At 45.7% G+C, this 20,868-nt stretch overlaps 1 pseudogene; it reads left to right on the forward strand.

Annotated features, from left to right (window-relative positions):
- The first annotated feature begins 19,299 nt into the window (after positions 1-19,299).
- LOC136642583 (5S ribosomal RNA) lies at positions 19,300-19,418 on the forward strand (annotated as a pseudogene).
- Positions 19,419-20,868: the final 1,450 nt, after the last annotated feature.

Genomic DNA, 20,868 nt, shown 5'->3' on the forward strand with positions numbered 1-20,868 from the left:
AATGAATGTATGGGCTCATTCATTCAACCTCTCTGGCCCTTAGAACACCCTCCAGACACTACCAGAGCATAGTTCCTGTCAAGTTCGGCCAAGTGGGCCAGAGGCTTTCATGGGACAAGTGGCCTGCCGTGGGCTGGATAGAGGCTTGCTGCAGGCCACATCTGGCCCCCGGGCCAGCGTTTGGAGACCCCTAGGCTAGAGGGTGTGTGTGGCAGCTGGGGGGAGGAGAAAGCAAATGGCTGAGCAGAGGCACTGAGAAGGAAGCGCTAAGGCTGAGATTCTGACCTGCTTCACTGATTTTACTTTTTCTGTATTGTACTGGACCTTGACCTCATCACTTTACGTGGTTTTTTTTTTTTTTTGGCACATTTTATGCCATTCTGGTATGCAAAGGGGGAGATACTGTGATTTAAAAAAAATTCTGTGTGGTTCTGCACTTTTGAGAAGCTTGGAAAACCGTGTATGTATATATGCTTGGTAATGGTCTAAAATGATACAGAGTTCACAGCTGAGATGCTTATTGTGCTTTATTGCACTATTTGTACAATTTAGAATAAGAATTTGGATAAAAACTCATAATACCACAATTTTAGTCAAGAAATTTTGGGAAAAAAATCCCAAAGAACACTTCTAAATATTGGTACTTCATTCAAATACCTCAGGAATTACCCTGACATGGGTTTCCCTATGTTCCATTTTATCCTCACAACAATCCTGTGAGGTAAGTTGGGCTCAAAGCTGGTAAATGTGCCAGATCATCTAGTGAGTTTCATGCCTGAGGGGATGTTCTGAATGCATGTTCTCCCTAGTCCAAGGATCTATCCACTACACCGCACTACCTCTTACAGTACTTATGGAACATAACTTTTTTTTGCTTTATTATTATTATTTTTTTTTTGCAAACAACACTATCACAAGCGTGCATAGCTGGGGAGAAATAGAATCTCCATTAATTAGTACTAGTCCTGAAAAAGTTGCCATTCTTTTGGAGTAGATCATCAATTGAGTGGAAGATTCCCCCCTCTCCCGCATTCCAGGTCCCAGCTAATTATATGAAGGAATTGTTCGGGAGATGTTGATGGACACATCTGTCACATCTCACTGATGTGTTGCATTCTCCCTCCGATCATTACAAAATAGATTCCCAGTATGGGTCCATATTATACTGACACTAGCGTGTCAAGATTGTCTGCCCAAAATGACTGCTCTAAGAGACAAAGAAGGAAGATACTGAACGCTCTTGCCACACTCCTGCTGGGTAATTTAAGGCAGTTCAGAGCATCTTTGTATTGTTGTTTTTCTTTCCCTCTAGTACTGCAGTTAGTCTTTTTTCCAGAAGTCCTGCTAGGGTTTGACAACAGAAATGGAACGATATGCTGGTTCAATTGAAAGCAGCAGCAGGCAGAGACAAACTGTCAGGGGGTGGTAGGTTCCTTGGTAGAAATTTAATTTGTTCAATATGATAATCAAAGAAAGTGGAAGGGGGTGTGTGGAAACAAAGAAAGGAAACTGGAAGCAAACAGCAAGCCTTCCTGCAAGTTTCAGCAGAAAGGGAAGGAACATGGTGAGGTAAAAATTATGGAAACGAAAGTGTCTTTTGTTTTAATAGAGCACTCAAGGGACTAGATACTATTTGCTAACTGAGAGTGAGAGACATGCATGTTTCTTTCCTTTCTGTCCCCAGCCATTCATATGTTACATTTTTCTTAGGGTGTATAACAAAAATTGCAATGAGTGAATGTAACTAACATGTGTTTGCAAATTTATGTATGTTACAGGTGCATTAATATGGAAGCCACAATCAGCTGTTGCTTCCTTCTGAGTGTGTATCGGGTGGCAAAAATAGTGTGCCACTTTGCAATGCATAGCTGTTTCAGGAGTTTCTGTTTCAGTCTTGCACTGGTAACTTGTTGCCTATTGAAATGTGATTTTTTTTTTAAGTATTATAAACTCAAAACATTCACTTTACCCATAAAATCCAAAGCCTCCATTCAATCTTCTAGGACCAGGACCAACCAGCTAAAGTCTCCAGCACTGTAGGAAATTTGAGGCAAATCTCTTAAAATCATAGAATCACAGAGTTGGAAGGGACCTAATAGGTCATCTGCCTTAGGCAGGAAATCCTCTTAGAGCATCTCCAACAGGTGCTTATCGAACCTCTGCTTGAATATCTCTAGCGAGGGAGAGTCCACCACCTCTCTTGGCAATCTGTTCCACTGCCGAACTGCCCTGACCATCAGGAATTTTTTCCTGATGTCTAATCGAAATCTTCTCTTTTGCAATTTGTTACCCATTGGTCTAGTTCTACTTTCAGAGACAGCTGAGAATAAATTCTTTCCTTCTTTCATATGACAGCCCTTTAGGTATATGAAGAGAGCTATCATATCCCCTCTTAGCCTTCTCTTCTCCAGGCTGAACATGCCAAGTTCCCTCAACCTTTCCTCACAGAGCTTGTCCTCCAGCCCCCTGATCATCCTCGTCGCTCTCCTCTGAACCTGCTCCAGTTTGGCTGCATCTTTCTTAAAGTGGGGTGCCCAGAATTGGACACAATACTCCAGGTCAGGTCTAACCGGTGCAGAGTAAAGTGGAACCACAACTTCTCGAGACTTGGAAGCTACGGTTTGGTTAATGCAGTCTAAAATTGCATTTGCCTTCTTTGCAGCCGCATCACACTGCTAACTCATGTTCATCCTGTGATCCACTGCAACTCTAAGGTCCCGCTCACATGTAGTGCTGCCAAGCCATGTATCTCCCATTTTATACCTGCATCTTTGATTGTTTTTGCCCAAGTGCAGAACTTATGTTCTTATGTTCTTATGTAACTTTGCATTTATCCCTGTTGAACTTCATCTTCTTCATTTCAGCCCAGTATTCCATTTTGTCTATGTCTTCCTGAAGGCTTCTACTGTCTTCTGTTGTGTTTGCCACTCCTCCCAGTTTGGTGTCATCCACAAATTTGATGAGGCTCCCTTGTATCCCCTCATCCAAGTCATTGATGAAGATATTAAAGAGAACCAGGCCCAAGACAGAGCCCTGGGGTACCCCACTCGAAACCACCCTTCAGGTTGATGCAGAGCCATTGACAAACACCCTCTGTGTATGGCCGTCCAACCGTGTTGCAAATTCATCTAACGATTATATTGTCGAACCCGTATTTTACCAATTTGCTGATTAGGATGTCATGTGGGACCTTGTCAAATGCTTTACTGAAGTCAAGATATATTACATCTACTGCATTCCCACAGTCCAGTAAGCTAGTAAGAAATGAAGAAGCTACAACAGTTAAAAAAATATTTCCTGAAAATCAACATGGTTTGCAAGTTACTAATCTTTAGTCAAATTTAGAGATTTCCCCTTGAATTTTTTTTTTTTTTCAGGAATTCATGGTATGTTTTGTTATTGTTGATGGTGGATTTTTATGGAGTTAGTTCTTCTATAATTTTGAAGAAAATCTGTCAAGCAGAGGTTTTCTTTTTGCTTCTGGTTTTTTAATTCACTTTAATTGCCCATTTTATCCAGTGGGGGACATGTGTGGCCAGAATAATATTGCAGATGTCATGGTGGGGGGTGGGGTTGAGGCATTTCCCTTACCCTCGGCAAACATGGCTGCCCCCTGTTCAGCAGAATGCTGTCTGAGTTAATTAAAAACTATTTTGTTCATAAGATCAATATCCTTTGGCCAATTTTTCTGACATAAGGATAAACTAGAAGGCTGAAACAAACCCCACTCACAATTTGGTCCTGACCTGAGGATAAATTAGGGTGCAATCCTAACTCCTGGTTGAGCCAGCACAGGCATTCCTGTGCCCGCTAAGAATGCTGCAAACATGCTGTAAAGCATGTTTGCATCTACTCATGAGCCAGCAGAGTCTGTCCAACAGCCTGCACCCACTTGTCATCACTGGAGCAGCGCCAGGGAAGGTTGCTGGGAGAGGGTTGCAGAAAGGGTATTTTGGAGGGAAGGAGGGGGTTTTTGGGGTGGAGGGAGGGTAGAATGAGGTGGATCATGTTAGGGAGGGAGCAGGACTAGCAGGGCAGACCTCCAGCTTGTCCTAACCCCCCTCCCCCGGCCGCCTGGTATTGCACCAGGCTTCCCGGATTTGCACCAGCTAAATAGTTGGAGCGAATCTAAGAAGCCCTATAAAGGGTTTACTTGGAGCAAGGGGAACTATATCCCCTTATCCCAAGGAGACCTCCAACTGCCTCCTGAACTGCATTGGCTGCAGCATAGGCCCTGAGGCTCCACTGTGCCGTCACAGTTTATGATTGGGCTATTAGTGAGAAACCGTGCTATCGAAACGGTTTATATAAACAAAGTTGCATGTCTGCCATTTCTGAAATTTGCCTCAATGTAAGGAAAGCATAAACGCCTTATCATCTAAACATTTTGCTCTAATATGCTGCAAAATGGGCAAGTTCAGACAATGTCAGACTTACCCCTAACATCAGGATAATACACATGAAGCATTCTGCCCACTCCAAAAATGCAATTCAAATTCTAAGAATTATTGTTGGCTTCAGCTTCTGCCAAAGACTTTCCTTCTGGTTAATTTAAGATGCTCCCAATATGCTTATTTTTCTTTTGTCGCCATGATCATGTGATATGTCTACACACACACACACACACACACACACACACACACACACACACACACACACACACACTTTCCTTTATGACTGGCCTCTTGTCATTCTTTTCATCACGGCCATGACTCAAGCCTTTTGTTTTAAAACTTTTCACCTGCCATCTCTCCTTACCCATAACTCTCTCTCTCTCTCTCCTCTCCCCTTTCTCACTCCCTGTCTCCTGCAGAAGCTCGTCAGCCTGCTTTGTCGGCATCTCCCACGTCTAACTACTTGCCTTCTGTCACGCTGCTGTCTGGAACAGTTTTCTCCTCCTCTCTCTTCATCGTGCTGCATCCCCGTCTTCCGGCAAGTTCCTTAAGGGCCTTTTCTCCAGCAAAGTTTTATTCACAAACACCGTACCCCCATCTTAACTTGCATCTCCACTGCCATCTCCCTAAACCTGCATTCATTGCTTATTGAACACCAGCTGTCCTGCAGCAGCAGCCGCAGCCATGAACACAGATCTATGCTTGCATGACACTACGGGTATAAAATATGAGGAAATCTACTGAGTTTGCAATGGTAAAATGAAGACAGAAGCCTTTGTTTGCCTTTCCCAATAATGTACTGGCATCTTTGCTCCTTTGAATGTCTCACAATGTACTGTATTTTTATTTTGTCACCAGTTCTCTAAGCATATCACAATCAATTAAAAAATCACAAAATTAGATTTCATTTACAGTGAGTGGCATTATGATTCAAGCTACCTTTATCTCCTCCTCTACACTGGGGTCTCACAATGTCATTCCTCCCCCCAGCTCCTGAGAGTTGGGGGCCTCAACAACAGCATGGGATGGGGCTGCAAAAGAAGTGGGGGATCTCGAGAAACCAAGCTGAGGCATCTCCATCTCATTTGGAGATGGTCATCCAGTGTCTGGGGCTTCTCCCTCCCCTTGCAGCATCCACATCACATTTACTTGGTTCTTAAAAAATAATGCCCTGTCTTTGAGCAGCTTAAAACAGTTGTTAAACAAAAATGAATCCCACAACATCCAAGACGGTACACTATGTCTCTGGAAAAGGTGACAGGAAGACAGCTTGCCTCTGTGCATAAGCACTGCTCTGGAGTCAGGAAAATTTTAAAATGTGCCATAAATTTTTTTTAAAGTGTCCATAAATACGATAGAATAGAAAAAAAATTCCCTCTAAAGGATAGAAATAGATAGAGCTGTATTGCTTGTTGGGATACAACTACTGCGAAACATACCAGTCATTTCAGAGTGAAAATTAGTGCAAGCTGTAGATTGAATTTGGGGACTGACTAAGGTGCAGTCCCAACCTGTGCTGGAACAGGCAAGCCGACTGGCCTGGACAGTATCCAGGGCAGGTTTGGTGGAAGTTGGGGCACAAGTCACAGTAAAGGGATTTCCTTCCCCTTACCCCAAGTAATGCAATGAGGCTATTCAAATTTGAGCCTACAGTTTCACAGGCCCAAGTGGCCCAAGTAAGTGGCCCAAGTAATGCCGCTTGGGCAGGGAATGGGAGTTGGGATCCTGCCTGTGCTGCCGCAGATGGTCCCACCCTCCTCCTGGGCTCGATCCTGTCCTCCCCCCACTCAGAAATGACCCCTCCCCACCTTTGTTCCTCCCTCCTACCACTCTCCTCCATCCCTCCAACACTCTCCAGTGCCAGCCTGCCTGGGCAGGCACAAACCTACCTCCTTCAAGCACAGGGCCGGGTCTGCGAGGCCAGTGCACAAATATGCTGGCCTAACCTACTTCCGAGTCATTGCAAAAGTGCTTTATGGCACATTCGCAATGGCTGGGAGCCAGCACAAGGGACTTGTGCCGGCTTCCAGGGGGTTAAGATCACAAAGGATATAGATTGGCTTTCCAAGCAAAGTGAATTCTTCCTTAATATTGACACACAGGCACTGGTTCCATTTCAATGCCAGGAATATACTAAAACTGCACTTTGGTTTCTAAAAAGATAGCAAAACATGCGTGGACAAAACTGCATTTCTGCTTTCAGCGTATCAGCCCTATGGACACATACTTGAAGCAGTGTGCCATTTATTTCATTGACACATAGGATAGTAAGTGTTCATGAGTGTAAATGTAAATGAGTATTTTTCTCCAGCCTACAATTGGAGTGATGAGAAGCAACAATTCATCATGTGATATTTTCCTTATGTGGCTGTTGAAAGCACAGGTAACCCTACCAGGAAAATAAAGACAAACCTGTCGAGAAACTGATAAACCAAAAGCTTGATATGTGACCAAAACCCCATGACAGGATCATTTCAGTTGTGGCACCTAGTCTGTGGAATTTTCTCCCCCTGGATCTTAGGACTTCACCTTTCTTGCTGGCCTTCCATAGACTTTTAAGACTTTTCTGTTTCACCTTCCTCTTAATTAGGGCCTTTGGCTGGTTTTATAGCTGCTTTTATTGTACAGCTTTATTTTCACTGATTGTTTTATTGCTTGTATTGCATTTATGTGTTATGTGTAATCTCTTTATGTTGGAATATATAAAACTCCAGCAAGGCTGGAAATGAAGGGCCTTCGCTTTTCAAATAAACAGATATGTGAGTAACAACTTGTAACAGGCTGGAAGGTCTTAGTTCAGATCTGTGAACCCATGAAAGTCAATAAAAATGTTATATTAACAAGCTGTTAAGAAATTAGAAGGTGTCAAATGTCAGTGAGTGATGGGTCTCCAGAAAAAGAAGTTGTTGCTCATTATTAGTTGTCAAACAGAGCAAATGGCAGTCATTAAACTGTTCTACAGCACTAGAGAATCTCCCAGGTAGGCCCAATTTACTAGTCCATCTAGGGTCCAATTCTATCTGCAAGTTATGATCCCTGCCAGAGTATCACCATGCATGCTGGCGCAATAGCAGACTTGCTGGCACAGAAATTCACCTGCTGACAGACTGCTGACGTGCCTTTGTAACCTGCACACAGCTCAAATGCTGACACAACCCCACTGGTGAAGAGACCAAAACGGTGAAGAAAGCAGGGCATGACATGAGTGGGACGTGTGCAATAAACTCTCTTCAGGTGATAGGCATGCCGCCAACACCAGGCATACGCTACAGCAATGATAGATCAGGCATAAGAAGCATTGGGAAGTTAAACACAGGAGAAAAGTGCTTGTCACCCCCAATCCACCCACTTCACCACGATGGAAAACAGGATATAGACTACACCTAGCAGCCAATGACAGCACACCCACCTGAGCATATAAGCCTCTTTCAGGGAGAGCCCCAGTTAGATCCACAAGCTGGAAAAATGCAGCAGGGAGATTTTAAAAAGCCACGCAGGCACTGGGAGGACTGCAGTCAGGCTTTCAGGGGCCGCACTCATGTGTTGGACTACCATAGACCAAAAATATGGCTCAATACCAGACTGTTGTGTCAATTCTAAAGGTAGAGCACAGCAGCACATGGAGTGCCTGCAAGCCAAGTAGGTCAGAAGGGGAGGTGAAATGAGACAGGGGGAGGACCAAACAGGGTGGGGGGAGGCAGGAGGCATGATGGAAATGGAAGGGGGCAATGGGGTGCCAGCTACTAGAGAGCATCTGGCACCTCCCTTTCTCTCTTCAGACTTGTGCCAGCTAAGGAGCTAAGGAGCTGGCACAGGTCCAAAGAGACCCACTGGCAGTTGGGCTTACAGGGAAGTAAGAAAGAACATGTCCTCTTACATCTCCCAAGCCTCCTACCCCCTCCTCCCACAAGCCTTTTGGGGAGAATACGCTTGGACTGTAAGGACACTACAATGGCACATGATTGAGACTTATAAAATCACGCGTGGTGTAAAGAGCATGAATAAAGTGAAGCTTTGATTATGCTTTGAAAGAACGGGATATAAATCCAGCAAATACACAAACAAAATATACTCATCAGTCTATCAACCATTGAACGTTTGTTCTTGAAAGGACTTACTATTTTGTTTTAACCAGTTATGGATTCTCTCTTTAATGGGTTTGCTTGTTTCCACAGCTGTCAATGACCTTTAGCTGCACAGCAGGTGAAGGTGGATAAGGGTAACTTCTCCAGTTCTTGAGTCTCTCTCCTCTTTGCCTGCCTTATTTATACATCTGTCATGATCAATGTGGTAAGGCTGTCATAAAAGACCTTTTTTATTAAAAGGTTCCTCAGTATTTAATCAAAGCTGCATTGATCACTTCTCAGCGGGCACTTAAAATGTTTATATATCTTGGAGACACTTGACTGTGAGAGCAGAGGGACAGAATGCAAAATTCCTGACAATTCTGGTCTGCTCTGCAACTCTGCTCTCACAACACAAGAAGTGTCAAGCTGAAGGAATGTCTGGATTGCTCTCTTTCTTTATTGGGGTTCTAATCCATCCCCCCCCCCCACTGATTTACAAGCAAGGTATGGTATAAGCATTCAACATTAGGTCTGGTCTAGAGGGTAGAGCCTCCGTCTGCCTGAAGATAACATCCACAAGGTCGCCAGTTCGAGGCCACCAGCACCGTACGACCTTGGAGCAGCTGACAAGCTGAAGCCGAGCTATTCCATCTGCTCTGAGCGTGGGAGGATGGAGGCCAGAATGTGAAGCCAGATCGGAATGAAACACCTTGAATGTAGTCGTTCTTGAAAGAAAGAACCTTCTTTGAAATTGTAAAAATCCCTATTTAAATAGGGATTTAAATAAAGCCTGCCTATGTAAACCACCTTGAATAAAGTCTTGAATAAAGACCAAGAAAGGCGGTATATAAATACCTGTTATTATTATTATTATTATTATTATTATTATTATTATTACTGCACTGCTGATTGGAAGGGTTATTCTTGTTTAACATGTTGAGCATGGAGCCTTTCACTATCCCACTTCCCTTTCCTAGTACCAGTTTTAGGATGCGTGCAACATGATCCATCGTTAGCTATAAGAAAACATACATGTTGAAAGAGCTTTTGCATACACCTGTTCCTAGAGTGTATGTGGTGCCAAGGAATAAGATTCACATGTGGTATTTTTACTTGGGTCTGGATAAAAGTGTGTTCATATGGACACTGCCTCACAGTCCACAAACTCCAATTCAATGTGCTAGTGCTCATTGTGGTTGAGTATTTGCTTGAGGTGTATTTTCTGATGAAACACTGCATTCAGGATTGAGCTTGCAACAGGACACTCATGGCCCCGTGATACCACCCCATAGCAGCTCAGATAGAGATGTTAGTGAATTTTGCTAGGCTCCTGTTTAGAAAATAGTTCCTGAAGCCACAAACCTCCTGAGCTGCAAGAATTCTTTTGAGTTCCAAGAGTTCAAATTTTTTTCCCTTTACTCAGTGGTTTAGCTACGGGGGGGGGGGGGGGGACAACTAAGTTTTGCAGGGCACCTCAACACACCGTGCAAGCTGCCCTTCTCCCTTGCCCTCACTGCTCTTGCTACCAGAGAGGGGGAGAGGCAGCTTGCATGACACATTAAGATACTGTGCAACACTTGCAACACTTAGTGCTGTGCCCCCCCCCCGTACACTACTGCCTTCATTGCCTGCCTTCCTCCCTCTCTCCTTGCCAAACCTTCACCTTCTCCCTTGCTAGTGGTGGCCAGAGCAGAAGAAGACTCTCTCTGTGGGGAGAAGGGGTTTTAGCAAGGCGCAGGAGCATAAAGCTAGGCGGGCCATCGCGTGAGGCTCTCTGCAGACGCGTGTAGCCTCTGGGAACTAAGTGCCTCTGGGAACTAAGTGCCAGGTAAGGCACAAGAGTTTAGCATCTGGGCGAGGAGAAGGCAAGGAGACCTCTGAATTTTGGAGAAGGAGAGGAGGAGGAGCAGGAGGAGGAGGTAAGTGTACTCATTCTAACGCTTTGTCTTTCTAACTCCCTGTCTTCTAACCTTAATCTTACCTTTAAAGCAACCTTAAATCAAAATTGAAAGTTAGCACCTAAGGGAGGTACATAGGGCTACTCGTGAGCAGGAGCAGAGTCCTACTCGTGAGTAAGAGCAGAGTCCTACTCGTGAGTAAGAGCCCAAGGGTCAGGCATTTAAATCAAAGTTGAAAGTTAGCTGCACCTAAGGTAGCACTTAATCGAAGGAAGGGAGGAGGATAAAGTGGAAAGCAGGTTTTTCTACTTGTTTAAATTAAACCTATACTTAACCCAGGTTAAACCTAATCTAAGTTAGAACATAACCTAAACAGGTCAGTAAATTGGGACACAGGATCTAGAGAGCAATAAATAATTAAACAAACCCAAATAAAAACTAGCTTGAGGTTACAAAAACAGTCCAGCCTAAGAGAACAGAACTAGGAGGGAAAGAACCTAGGAAGGGCCAATTCCCAACCCATTAAGAGCCCCATTAGGCTAATCCAAGCAGTCCATTCAGGAGCCTGCAGAGTAGGTCACGCCCATCAGCAGCCATTTGCCTTCCTGAGCTTTTGTAAACTCACCTGGGAAGGCCAGCCCCCTTTCAATCAGGAAGGAAGGAGGGGGGGGAGCCAGCCAGGAGTATAAAGCTAGGCGGGCCATCGCGTGAGGCTCTCTGCAGACGCGTGTGGCCTCTGGGAACCCAGTGCCAGGTAAGGCACAAGAGTTTAGCATCTGGGCGAGTTCAGCAGCAGGGCGAGGAGGCCAGGGCCCCATACACTGCCCTTCCTTTTCCCTTGAGAAGAGGGCTGCTATCCAGTGTACGGTTTTTAAAAGGACCCCTAGATAAAACAACAACAACAACAACAAAAAAGCTATGCAGTCAGACAGCCAGCAGCAGGGTGGGGGCTATCCAGTGTTCTGCATCGAGTGCCACATGTATGATTATATGCCTCTGGGGCATAAGTCATGGGTGTGTCCTCGGTGCAAGGAGCTCCAGGCTCTCAGGGAACGCGTCCGCTCCCTTGAAGCCTTGGTGGCCGACCTGGAGAAGCGCAGGCAGCCAGAGGAGGACCGTGGGGAGACTTCCGGGGACGATCAGGCTTCGTCCCAACCTCAGGCGTGCAGCTCCTCGGCTGCCCGGGTGGGAAGTCTCGGGACTGGAGGACGTCATCCTGGAGAGGAGGGAAACAATCCCCTAGGGGGGACCCCTTCTCCAGGGGATGGGCCCGTATCCGAGCACACTCGGGATACTCCTTGGTGGGAGGGGGGTCGGGGGCTTCTTGTAGTGGGGGATTCGATTATTAGAAACATAGAGAGGGGGGTTTGCGACGGATGTGAGGACCGCATGGTGACTTGCCTGCCTGGTGCGAAGGTTGCGGACATCACTTCTCGTCTAGACAGGCTAGTAGACAGTGCTGGGAGAGAGGTAGCGGCTGTGGTGCATGTCGGCACCAACGACGTGGGCAAGTGTAGCTGGGAGGTCCTGGAGGCCAAATTTAGGCTTTTAGGCAGGAAGCTGAAAGCCAGGACCTCAAAGGTAGCGTTCTCTGAAGTGCTACCTGTTCCACGCGCAGGGCCAGCTAGGCAGGCGGAGATCAGGGGTCTCAATGCGTGGATGAGACGGTGGTGTAGGGAGGAGGGGTTTAGATTCGTTAGGCACTGGGGAACGTTTTGGGACAAGCGGGGCCTGTACAAGAGGGACGGGCTCCATTTGAACCAGAATGGAACCAGACTGCTGGCGCATAACATTAAAAAGGTGGCAGAGCAGCTTTTAAACTGATCCCTGGGGGAAGGCCGACAGGAGCCGAGGGGCATCCGGTTCGGGACTCCTCATCCCTATGGGATGAGGATGGGGAGGTTAGAGAACAACAAGACAAAGGCAGGGTAGGAGAAGAAATTGGGAAAGGTAGGGTGATGGGATGTGATAGACAGTTTGGCACAATGAGAGGATGCGGGGACAAAGGAGCGAAAAAGCAGCCCATCCTGGGGCATTCCGTGTATAAATGCTTTTATGCGAATGCCCGAAGTCTACGAGCAAAGGTGGGAGAACTGGAATGTCTGGTGACAAGGGAAAATATTGACATAGTGGGCATAACGGAAACCTGGTGGAATGCGGAGAATCAGTGGGATACCGCAATCCCGGGCTATAAACTCTACAGGAGGGACAGGCAGGGGCGTGTTGGAGGTGGGGTGGCCCTTTATGTTAAGGAAGGGATAGAATCCAGCAAAGTAGAGATTGAAGATGGGTCCGACTCCACCGTAGAATCTCTGTGGGTTAAATTACCAGGCTTGTGCAGCAATGTAATACTGGGGGCGTGCTATCGTCCTCCAGACCAGAAATCTGATGGGGACCTTGAAATGAGGAAACAGATCAGGGAGGTGACAAGGAAGGACAGGGTTGTAATCATGGGGGACTTCAATTATCCTCATATTGACTGAGTCAATTTGTGTTCTGGTCACGATAAGGAAACCGGATTTCTTGACGTGCTAAATGACTGTGGCTTAGATCAGCTAGTCAAGGAGCCCACCAGAGGACAGGTGACTCTGGATTTAATTTTGTGCGGTACGCAGGACCTGGTTAGAGATGTAAACGTTACTGAGCCATTGGGGAACAGTGATCATGCTGCGATCCGTTTTGACGTGCACGTTGGGGGAAGAATACCAGGCAAATCTCTAACAAAAACCCTTGACTTCCGATGGGCGGACTTCCCTCAAATGAGGAGGCTGATTAGGAGGAGGTTGAAAGGGAGGGTAAAAAGAGTCCAGTCTCTCCAGAGTGCATGGAGGCTGCTTAAAACAACAGTAATAGAGGCCCAGCAGAGGTGTATACCGCAAAGAAAGAAGGGTTCCACTAAATCCAGGAGAGTGCCCGCATGGCTAACCAGCCAAGTTAGAGAGGCTGTGAAGGGCAAGGAAGCTTCCTTCCATAAATGGAAGTCTTGCCCTAATGAAGAGAATAAAAAGGAACATAAACTGTGGCAAAAGAAATGTAAGAAGGTGATAGGGGAGGCCAAGCGAGACTATGAGGAACGCATGGCCAGCAACATTAAGGAGAATAATAAAAGCTTCTTCAAATATGTTAGAAGCAGGAAACCCGCCAGAGAAGCGGTTGGCCCTCTGGATGGTGAGGGAGGGAAAGGGGAGATAAAAGGAGACTTAGAGATGGCAGAGAAATTAAATGAGTTCTTTGCATCTGTCTTCACGGCAGAAGACCTCGGGCAGATACCGCTGCCCGAACGGCCCCTCCTAACCGAGGAGTTAAGTCAGATAGAGGTTAAAAGAGAAGATGTTTCAGACCTCATTGATAAATTAAAGATCAATAAGTCACCGGGCCCTGATGGCATACACCCAAGGGTTATTAAGGAATTGAAGAATGAAGTTGCAGATCTCTTGACTAAGGTATGCAACTTGTCCCTCAAAATGGCCACGGTACCAGAAGATTGGAGGATAGCAAATGTCACGCCTATTTTTAAAAAGGGAAAGAGGGGGGACCCGGGAAACTATAGGCCGGTCAGCCTAACATCCATACCGGGTAAGATGGTGGAATGCCTCATCAAAGATAGGATCTCAAAACACATAGACGAACAGGCCTTGCTGAGGGAGAGTCAGCATGGCTTCTGTAAGGGTAAGTCTTGCCTCACGAACCTTATAGAATTCTTTGAAAAGGTCAACAGGCATGTGGATGCGGGAGAACCCATGGACATTATATATCTGGACTTTCAGAAGGCGTTTGACACGGTCCCTCACCAAAGGCTACTGAAAAAACTCCACAGTCAGGGAATTAGAGGACAGGTCCTCTCGTGGATTGAGAACTGGTTGGAGGCCAGGAAGCAGAGAGTGGGTGTCAATGGGCAATTTTCACAATGGAGAGAGGTGAAAAGCGGTGTGCCCCAAGGATCTGTCCTGGGACCGGTGCTTTTCAACCTCTTCATAAATGACCTGGAGACAGGGTTGAGCAGTGAAGTGGCTAAGTTTGCAGACGACACCAAACTTTTCCGAGTGGTAAAGACCAGAAGTGATTGTGAGGAGCTCCAGAAGGATCTCTCCAGACTGGCAGAATGGGCAGCAAAATGGCAGATGCGCTTCAATGTCAGTAAGTGTAAAGTCATGCACATTGGGGCAAAAAATCAAAACTTTAGATATAGGCTGATGGGTTCTGAGCTGTCTGTGACAGATCAGGAGAGAGTTCTTGGGGTGGTGGTGGACAGGTCGATGAAAGTGTCGACCCAATGTGCGGCGGCAGTGAAGAAGGCCAATTCTATGCTTGGGATCATTAGGAAGGGTATTGAGAACAAAACGGCTAATATTATAATGCCGTTGTACAAATCGATGGTAAGGCCACACCTGGAGTATTGTGTCCAGTTCTGGTCGCCGCATCTCAAAAAAGACATAGTGGAAATGGAAAAGGTGCAAAAGAGAGCGACTAAGCTGATTACGGGGCTGGGGCACCTTCCTTATGAGGAAAGGCTACGGCGTTTGGGCCTCTTCAGCCTAGAAAAGAGACGCTTGAGGGGGGACATGATTGAGACATACAAAATTATGCAGGGGATGGACAGAGTGGATAGGGAGATGCTCTTTACACTCTCACATAATACCAGAACCAGGGGACATCCACTAAAATTGAGTGTTGGGCGGGTTAGGACAGACAAAAGAAAATATTTCTTTACTCAGCGCGTGGTCAGTCTGTGGAACTCCTTGCCACAGGATGTGGTGCTGGCGTCTAGCCTAGACGCCTTTAAAAGGGGATTGGACGAGTTTCTGGAGGAAAAATCCATTATGGGGTACAAGCCATGATGTGTATGCGCAACCTCCTGATTTTAGGAATGGGTTAAGTCAGAATGCCAGATGTAGGGGAGAGCACCAGGACGAGGTCTCTTGTTATCTGGTGTGCTCCCTGGGGCATTTGGTGGGCCGCTGTGAGATACAGGAAGCTGGACTAGATGGGCCTATGGCCTGATCCAGTGGGGCTGTTCTTATGTTCTTATGTACTGTTTGGCTCTAAGTCAATAAGGGATTTTCTCTTCCTTTTTACCCCGTCCCTTTTCTGTTGTCACTCTGACTCTGTTGCAGAGTGATCGCAGAGGAGGGAAGGAGAGAAAATGTTTTATTTGAGAATGCCAACTGATGCAGCAGTGACTCCTGCTGCCATGCTCTGCAAAAATGGGTAGAAGGAGGGAGAAGGAAAGAAACACTCCCTCAGGCACACTGCTAAAACAACTGCCACTAGAAAAGGGAAGGGGAAGTCGGAGATTGGCAGGAAGGTGGAGGAGAATTTTTCTGAGCCATCCCCAATTGGCTCTACTAATTTCCCAACTTCTTTCTGTTTTTCTTTTTTTCTTTTTTTTTGGGGGGGGGGGGCGACACCTTGGATAGTTTTTGAGCTATCTGGGATGAGCTCAAGCCAGCTTGCCCATCTCTGTTTTTGGTTGCTGCTCACAGAGCCAAAAAAGGCTGAAAATATTCATTCCATAAGGCGCTTGAGGTAAAATGTCCCCTTGCCCTCCCCATCCCAATGACATTTGTATAAAGTGTTTAGAGCAGCCTGACTTGCTGTGGCTGTTTTTATGATAGCCATATAATGCATTTCATTTGTTGATTTATATGACAATTTATAACCTGCCTTTCTAAAATCACTTTACTCAAGCATATACATGTTTACAAACAGAACAACGCAGGGCACAATTTAACAAAGTTCAGAATTCATGACATAACATCCTTAATCACCAATCATTCAAATGAAACTAATACCTCCAGCATTTGAATGTCGGATGCTTAAGGATGATTAGAGCGAGCCTAAGCTTGCAGTAGGCTGATGCAGTCCTCTTACCCTGTAAAGCGTATACACGATAGCTTGTGAGCTGCATAAGCTGGTGCAAGGATGTACAATGATGTCCTGGTGCCGGATCCAGGCCAGGAGAGGGTAAGTTTGTGCAGTGCCGAGGGAGGCCAGCACATGTGGTGAGAGAGGGTGGTGGGAGGATGGGTTGGAGGTGGGAGAGGACATTTTGGGGCAGGGGAGGGTGGACCAGTGGGCAGATTTGGCTTGAGCCAGGGGTGGGACAGGCCCTGGCAGCGCAGGCCATATCCTAACTCCGCCTCTTGCCCGATTGGCCTTACACAGCGATTTTTCTGGCGCAGATCTGAGAAGCCCCATAGGGGTGGGTGGGGCATTACTCAGGATAAGGGGGAAAACATCCCCTTACTGTGAATTGCACTCCAGCCGGCACCTACCTTGCGCTGGATACAGTGCAGGCCTGCCTGTTCCAGCACAAGTTAGAACTGGGCTGCCCACCAATGTATAGGAGTGCCTGGAATTTGAAAGCAGCGTTGGCTGCTACTGGGGCTACAGGTTGTCCTCTGACTGCATAACTTCCTTCCAAGCAATCAGAAATAACTGAATTTTCCTGTCCTTGGACATGCCTATTTGCCAGCTGCCTGCTTAAAGGATCAAAATGTTGTCATGGTAGCAATCACAGAGATCATAGGTGAAATTTGTCTGTGAAAAACATGGAATAGCACAGTGCTAGTCCACTCAGCTCACTTTGATTCAGTTCCTAGAACCTTTCCTGTATAAAACGGCATTTCCCAAATCCACAATTTACTATTGCTAACCAGACCGCAAAAGAACAGGCAAAACCTGTAGAACGCACTGACACGGTTAGGGCTCATGGACACTGGCACTGGTGGGAACTACTGAGTCAGCCAAACAACCTGAGAGACCCTGAATGGACTCAGACCTACAGAATGAGTATGGGACATACACAAAGAGTATGGGAGTGGGGAATGAAAGAGTCAAGTCCAGTAATTCATTTTCAGGTGGCATGGGAGTGTATCTGTGGCACTCCTTCCCCCATGGCTCCCTGGGCTTGATGCTGCTATCCAATGCATCCTGGCAATGGAGAAAGAGGAAGGAGGGAGGGAGGGAAGGGATGACCTTATCTTCTATATGCACTGCTGCTGCCACCTCTCCACTTCACAGGTAAGGGGAAGATATTTGGGAAGTTGGTGGCTGATGGGGATGAGAGAGGGCATTTTTTCCAAGTCACATAAGAACATAAGAAGAGCCCCGCTGAATCAGGCCATAGGCCCATCTAGTCCAGCTTCCTGTATCTCACAGTGGCCCACCAAATGCCCCAGGGAGCACACAAGACAACAAGAGACCTGCATCCTGGTGCCCTCCCTTGTGACATCCTGGTGCATCTTTGTGACACCTCCCTGGTGTCACAAACTGGTTCGGAATGATGATCACGGTACTTCTAACTCCCCCCCCCAGACAGTGGCATAGCTAAGGAGGGGCTAGAGGAGGTCAAATGCCCAGGGCTCCATGTTGCCCAGGGTTCCACACTGACTCAGGAGCCTTTAAACAGGGACTTCCATTTTGCTCCACAGAAGTGGCTTCTTGCTACCCAGCTCTATGTGATCTAGCTCTCCCCTCCCCTAGATTTTCCCCAGGTCTTTTATTTAGGGGATTTGCTCAGGGTTCCCCCAAAGGGCAGAGCCCAAGTCATTTATTTATTGTATTTCTGTGGATCCCCAGTAAGGTCTTCTCATTCACCTCCCCAGTAAAATTCAAATTAGTTTTACATTGCATCATGGTATGCTACAATGGAAACTACCTCTTTTATTCTTTTAAGGCTGCAATCCTAACCACACTTTCCTGAGAGTAAGTCCCAGGGAACAAAATACGACTTACTTGTGAGTAGACCTGGTTAGGATTGTACCCTAAATATAATTTTTTTACTCCAACAGGGATTTGATCCTGCACCATCTGACTATTCAACCTGAGGTTTCCAACTCTCCACTAACCCACTTGATTGTTCTTCTAAATAAATGAGCAAAGAAATGGGATATAACCAGCAAAAGGCAGAGGTTTGAAGATAAGCTATTCATAGAGAGGCAGGACATTCAGCTAAAATTTAATTTAATAAAAAAAAAAGCAGGCTTGATTTCACCACATAATGGATTGTTCTCCCTACTTAACAAAGCAACCCTCCACTTTTAAATTGATTCCATGCTTTATGAATTGGTTCCTTTGCCTCAGCAGTTGGAAAACCTGTTGGTTTTCCAAAGATGTAGTAGTTAGGATGCTGGACTTTCCTGGTTTGAATCCTTCCTTGGGCATAAAGTTTCCTAGGGGAAGTTTGGATCGTATTTTGCTCTTGCTAGTGTAGGTGATTCCCTAGCTTGGGGAATGAATTTTACTCAAGGTCTTTGATTGTCCTCGTGATTTTAATTTTTAATTATTTTAATTTTATTCTTTTATTTTCTCTTTTGCTTAAGGAATTGTGCTCCCTGCTTAGCAAGTTGATTCCCCTGCTTTTGAATTGATTCCCTAATTTATGAATTTGTTCCTAATTCTCTGAAGAGCTTAGAAGAGCTCCCAGAGCTCCCAGAACCTTTCAACAGGGACTTCCGGTTTTCATGGTGGGCATTTGTATGGGGGGGGGGCTCCAAAATCTTATTTTACCCTGAGTGTCAAATGCCTTAGCTGGGTCACTTGGTGAACAAGAAAACTGTCCTCATCTTCTCTTGTGCCTCAGGCTACTCGTCTCCAGGATGCCAAGCTCAGTTTCCCTGGTCCCTGTCCACAAAAGTCTTGCCAGGGGTTGCCCAAGACAATCCAGCAGCTGAAGTGGCAACTCAATTGCTGTTCCTTTTATATGCCAGCCTCTGCTCCTCCCGCTCCCTGGACTGGAAAAAGGAAGAGTGGAAGAGGAAGTGTGATCGAGTGGAGCCCTTTTTCATAAAAATAGATTTTTTGACCCCCTTCGGGTGACACACTTCAGAGTATGATGTCAGAAGGGCATCATTTTGAACTTTGCCCTGGGTGCCAGGGTGGCTAGCTATGCCATTGACCCCAGTTGTATTCAGATCAGGTAAGAATTAATTTGAGGCAAGATTTGGAGAGTTGGCCCTGCACATGCCTGATCTCGTCTGATCTCAGAAGCTAAGCAGGGTCAGGCCTGGTTAGTACTTGGATGGGAGACCGCCTGGGAATACCAGGTGCTGTAGGCTTATACCATAGTCTTCCAAGACTGAAGGTTGCCAACCCATGTCTAGAAGACACAACCATGGACATCAAAGGAAGGAAATCCAAATTGTGTGAACTTGCCCTGGTGGAGTTGACTGAGGCAGTTGGGAAGAGTGTGGGGAGCGATGGTGACTGGCCAGAAAGGACTGAAGTTGTGAACAATGCATGCCATTTCTAAAATGGCTGATTGAGATGATTCATGTTTGAAAATAAAACCTGTCAGCAACCCTGCAGCCAATGATCTATTGGAAAATAAATACTCATTTTGTCCAGAGTTGGATTTTGTCCATTCACTGCTCTTTATCTTTTTTCTTCTTTTGCTGTACAATTTTGCCTCACATGTCTGTGCAAAGAAAGATACTATAATTACAATGCAAAATCAATTATTGTAACCCAGTGGAACAATTCAAAATGCTAGGGAAACAGTACACTCCAGCTAATTAATTATTACATCATTGCTGATTACAATATTGGTCCTGAATGATACCTACGCCCTACTGAAAGCTGTTTCTGTTCATGACAGTAGGCTCTCTTTGAGCTTCACAGAGCTCTTCTCCAGATAGTTATTAGAGGACAGAGCTAAACATGCGTGATTAGCACATGAGACTGTATGGACTGAAAAAAGCCTTATGAATAGGCTTGCTACTCATAGAAGATGACATGGAGGTGTAAGTAAATAATTAACACATATATTAAAGATAATAGACAGGGAGCCATTGTACAGGCTGGACCACATTCTATGCACTTTATGGGGTTTTGCATTTTTTTTTAAAGGTTCACACAAACATGAAAATGCAATATGAAGTGTAATTAAAACAAATGGCCAAAATAGCAGCTCTTTTAAAATGCCATATTCTTTGCAAATGTCACAGAGGGAGGTAAGACATGATCTTACCAGTTATGTACTTTTAAGTTCCATTCATTTCAATGTAAAAATCCAAGCAAGTGGTCTCTCTCCCATTGAACTGAATGACATTTTAAAGTATGTACTTAATTTAGCTGTATCATGTCACATTTTCTGGAACAGTGAGCTTTCTATGACAAAATTGATCAACAGGGTAAACAATAGTTCACAAATTTATATCTATAGTTTAATGTAACTATCTGTAATTTTTTTTTGGAACAAATCAGAGAAGAAAGGGATGTGTTGGAGGCAAGGAAGAGAACAGCATCCAGTGCAAGTTGCCATACCAGATGCTACCCACTCCTGTTTCTGACACACCTGCCCCCATTCAGATGTGGTCCTGGGCTTTTTTCCACCCAGGGCTGCCTCTCACTTTGCCGTACTCTGCCCCCTGACCCGGAAGTAATTGCAGTGACATTATCATGCCACCACAATTGCTTTGGAACTGGGCCTGGAGCAGAAGCCTCTCCTGGCTCAAGTCCGTGCCACTCTGGGCTGCCCCCCTTCTCTCCTTCAAGGAGGCGAAAGAC

Source organism: Tiliqua scincoides, chromosome 2 (assembly GCF_035046505.1).
Source record: "Tiliqua scincoides isolate rTilSci1 chromosome 2, rTilSci1.hap2, whole genome shotgun sequence".
Lineage (NCBI taxonomy): Eukaryota > Metazoa > Chordata > Lepidosauria > Squamata > Scincidae > Tiliqua > Tiliqua scincoides.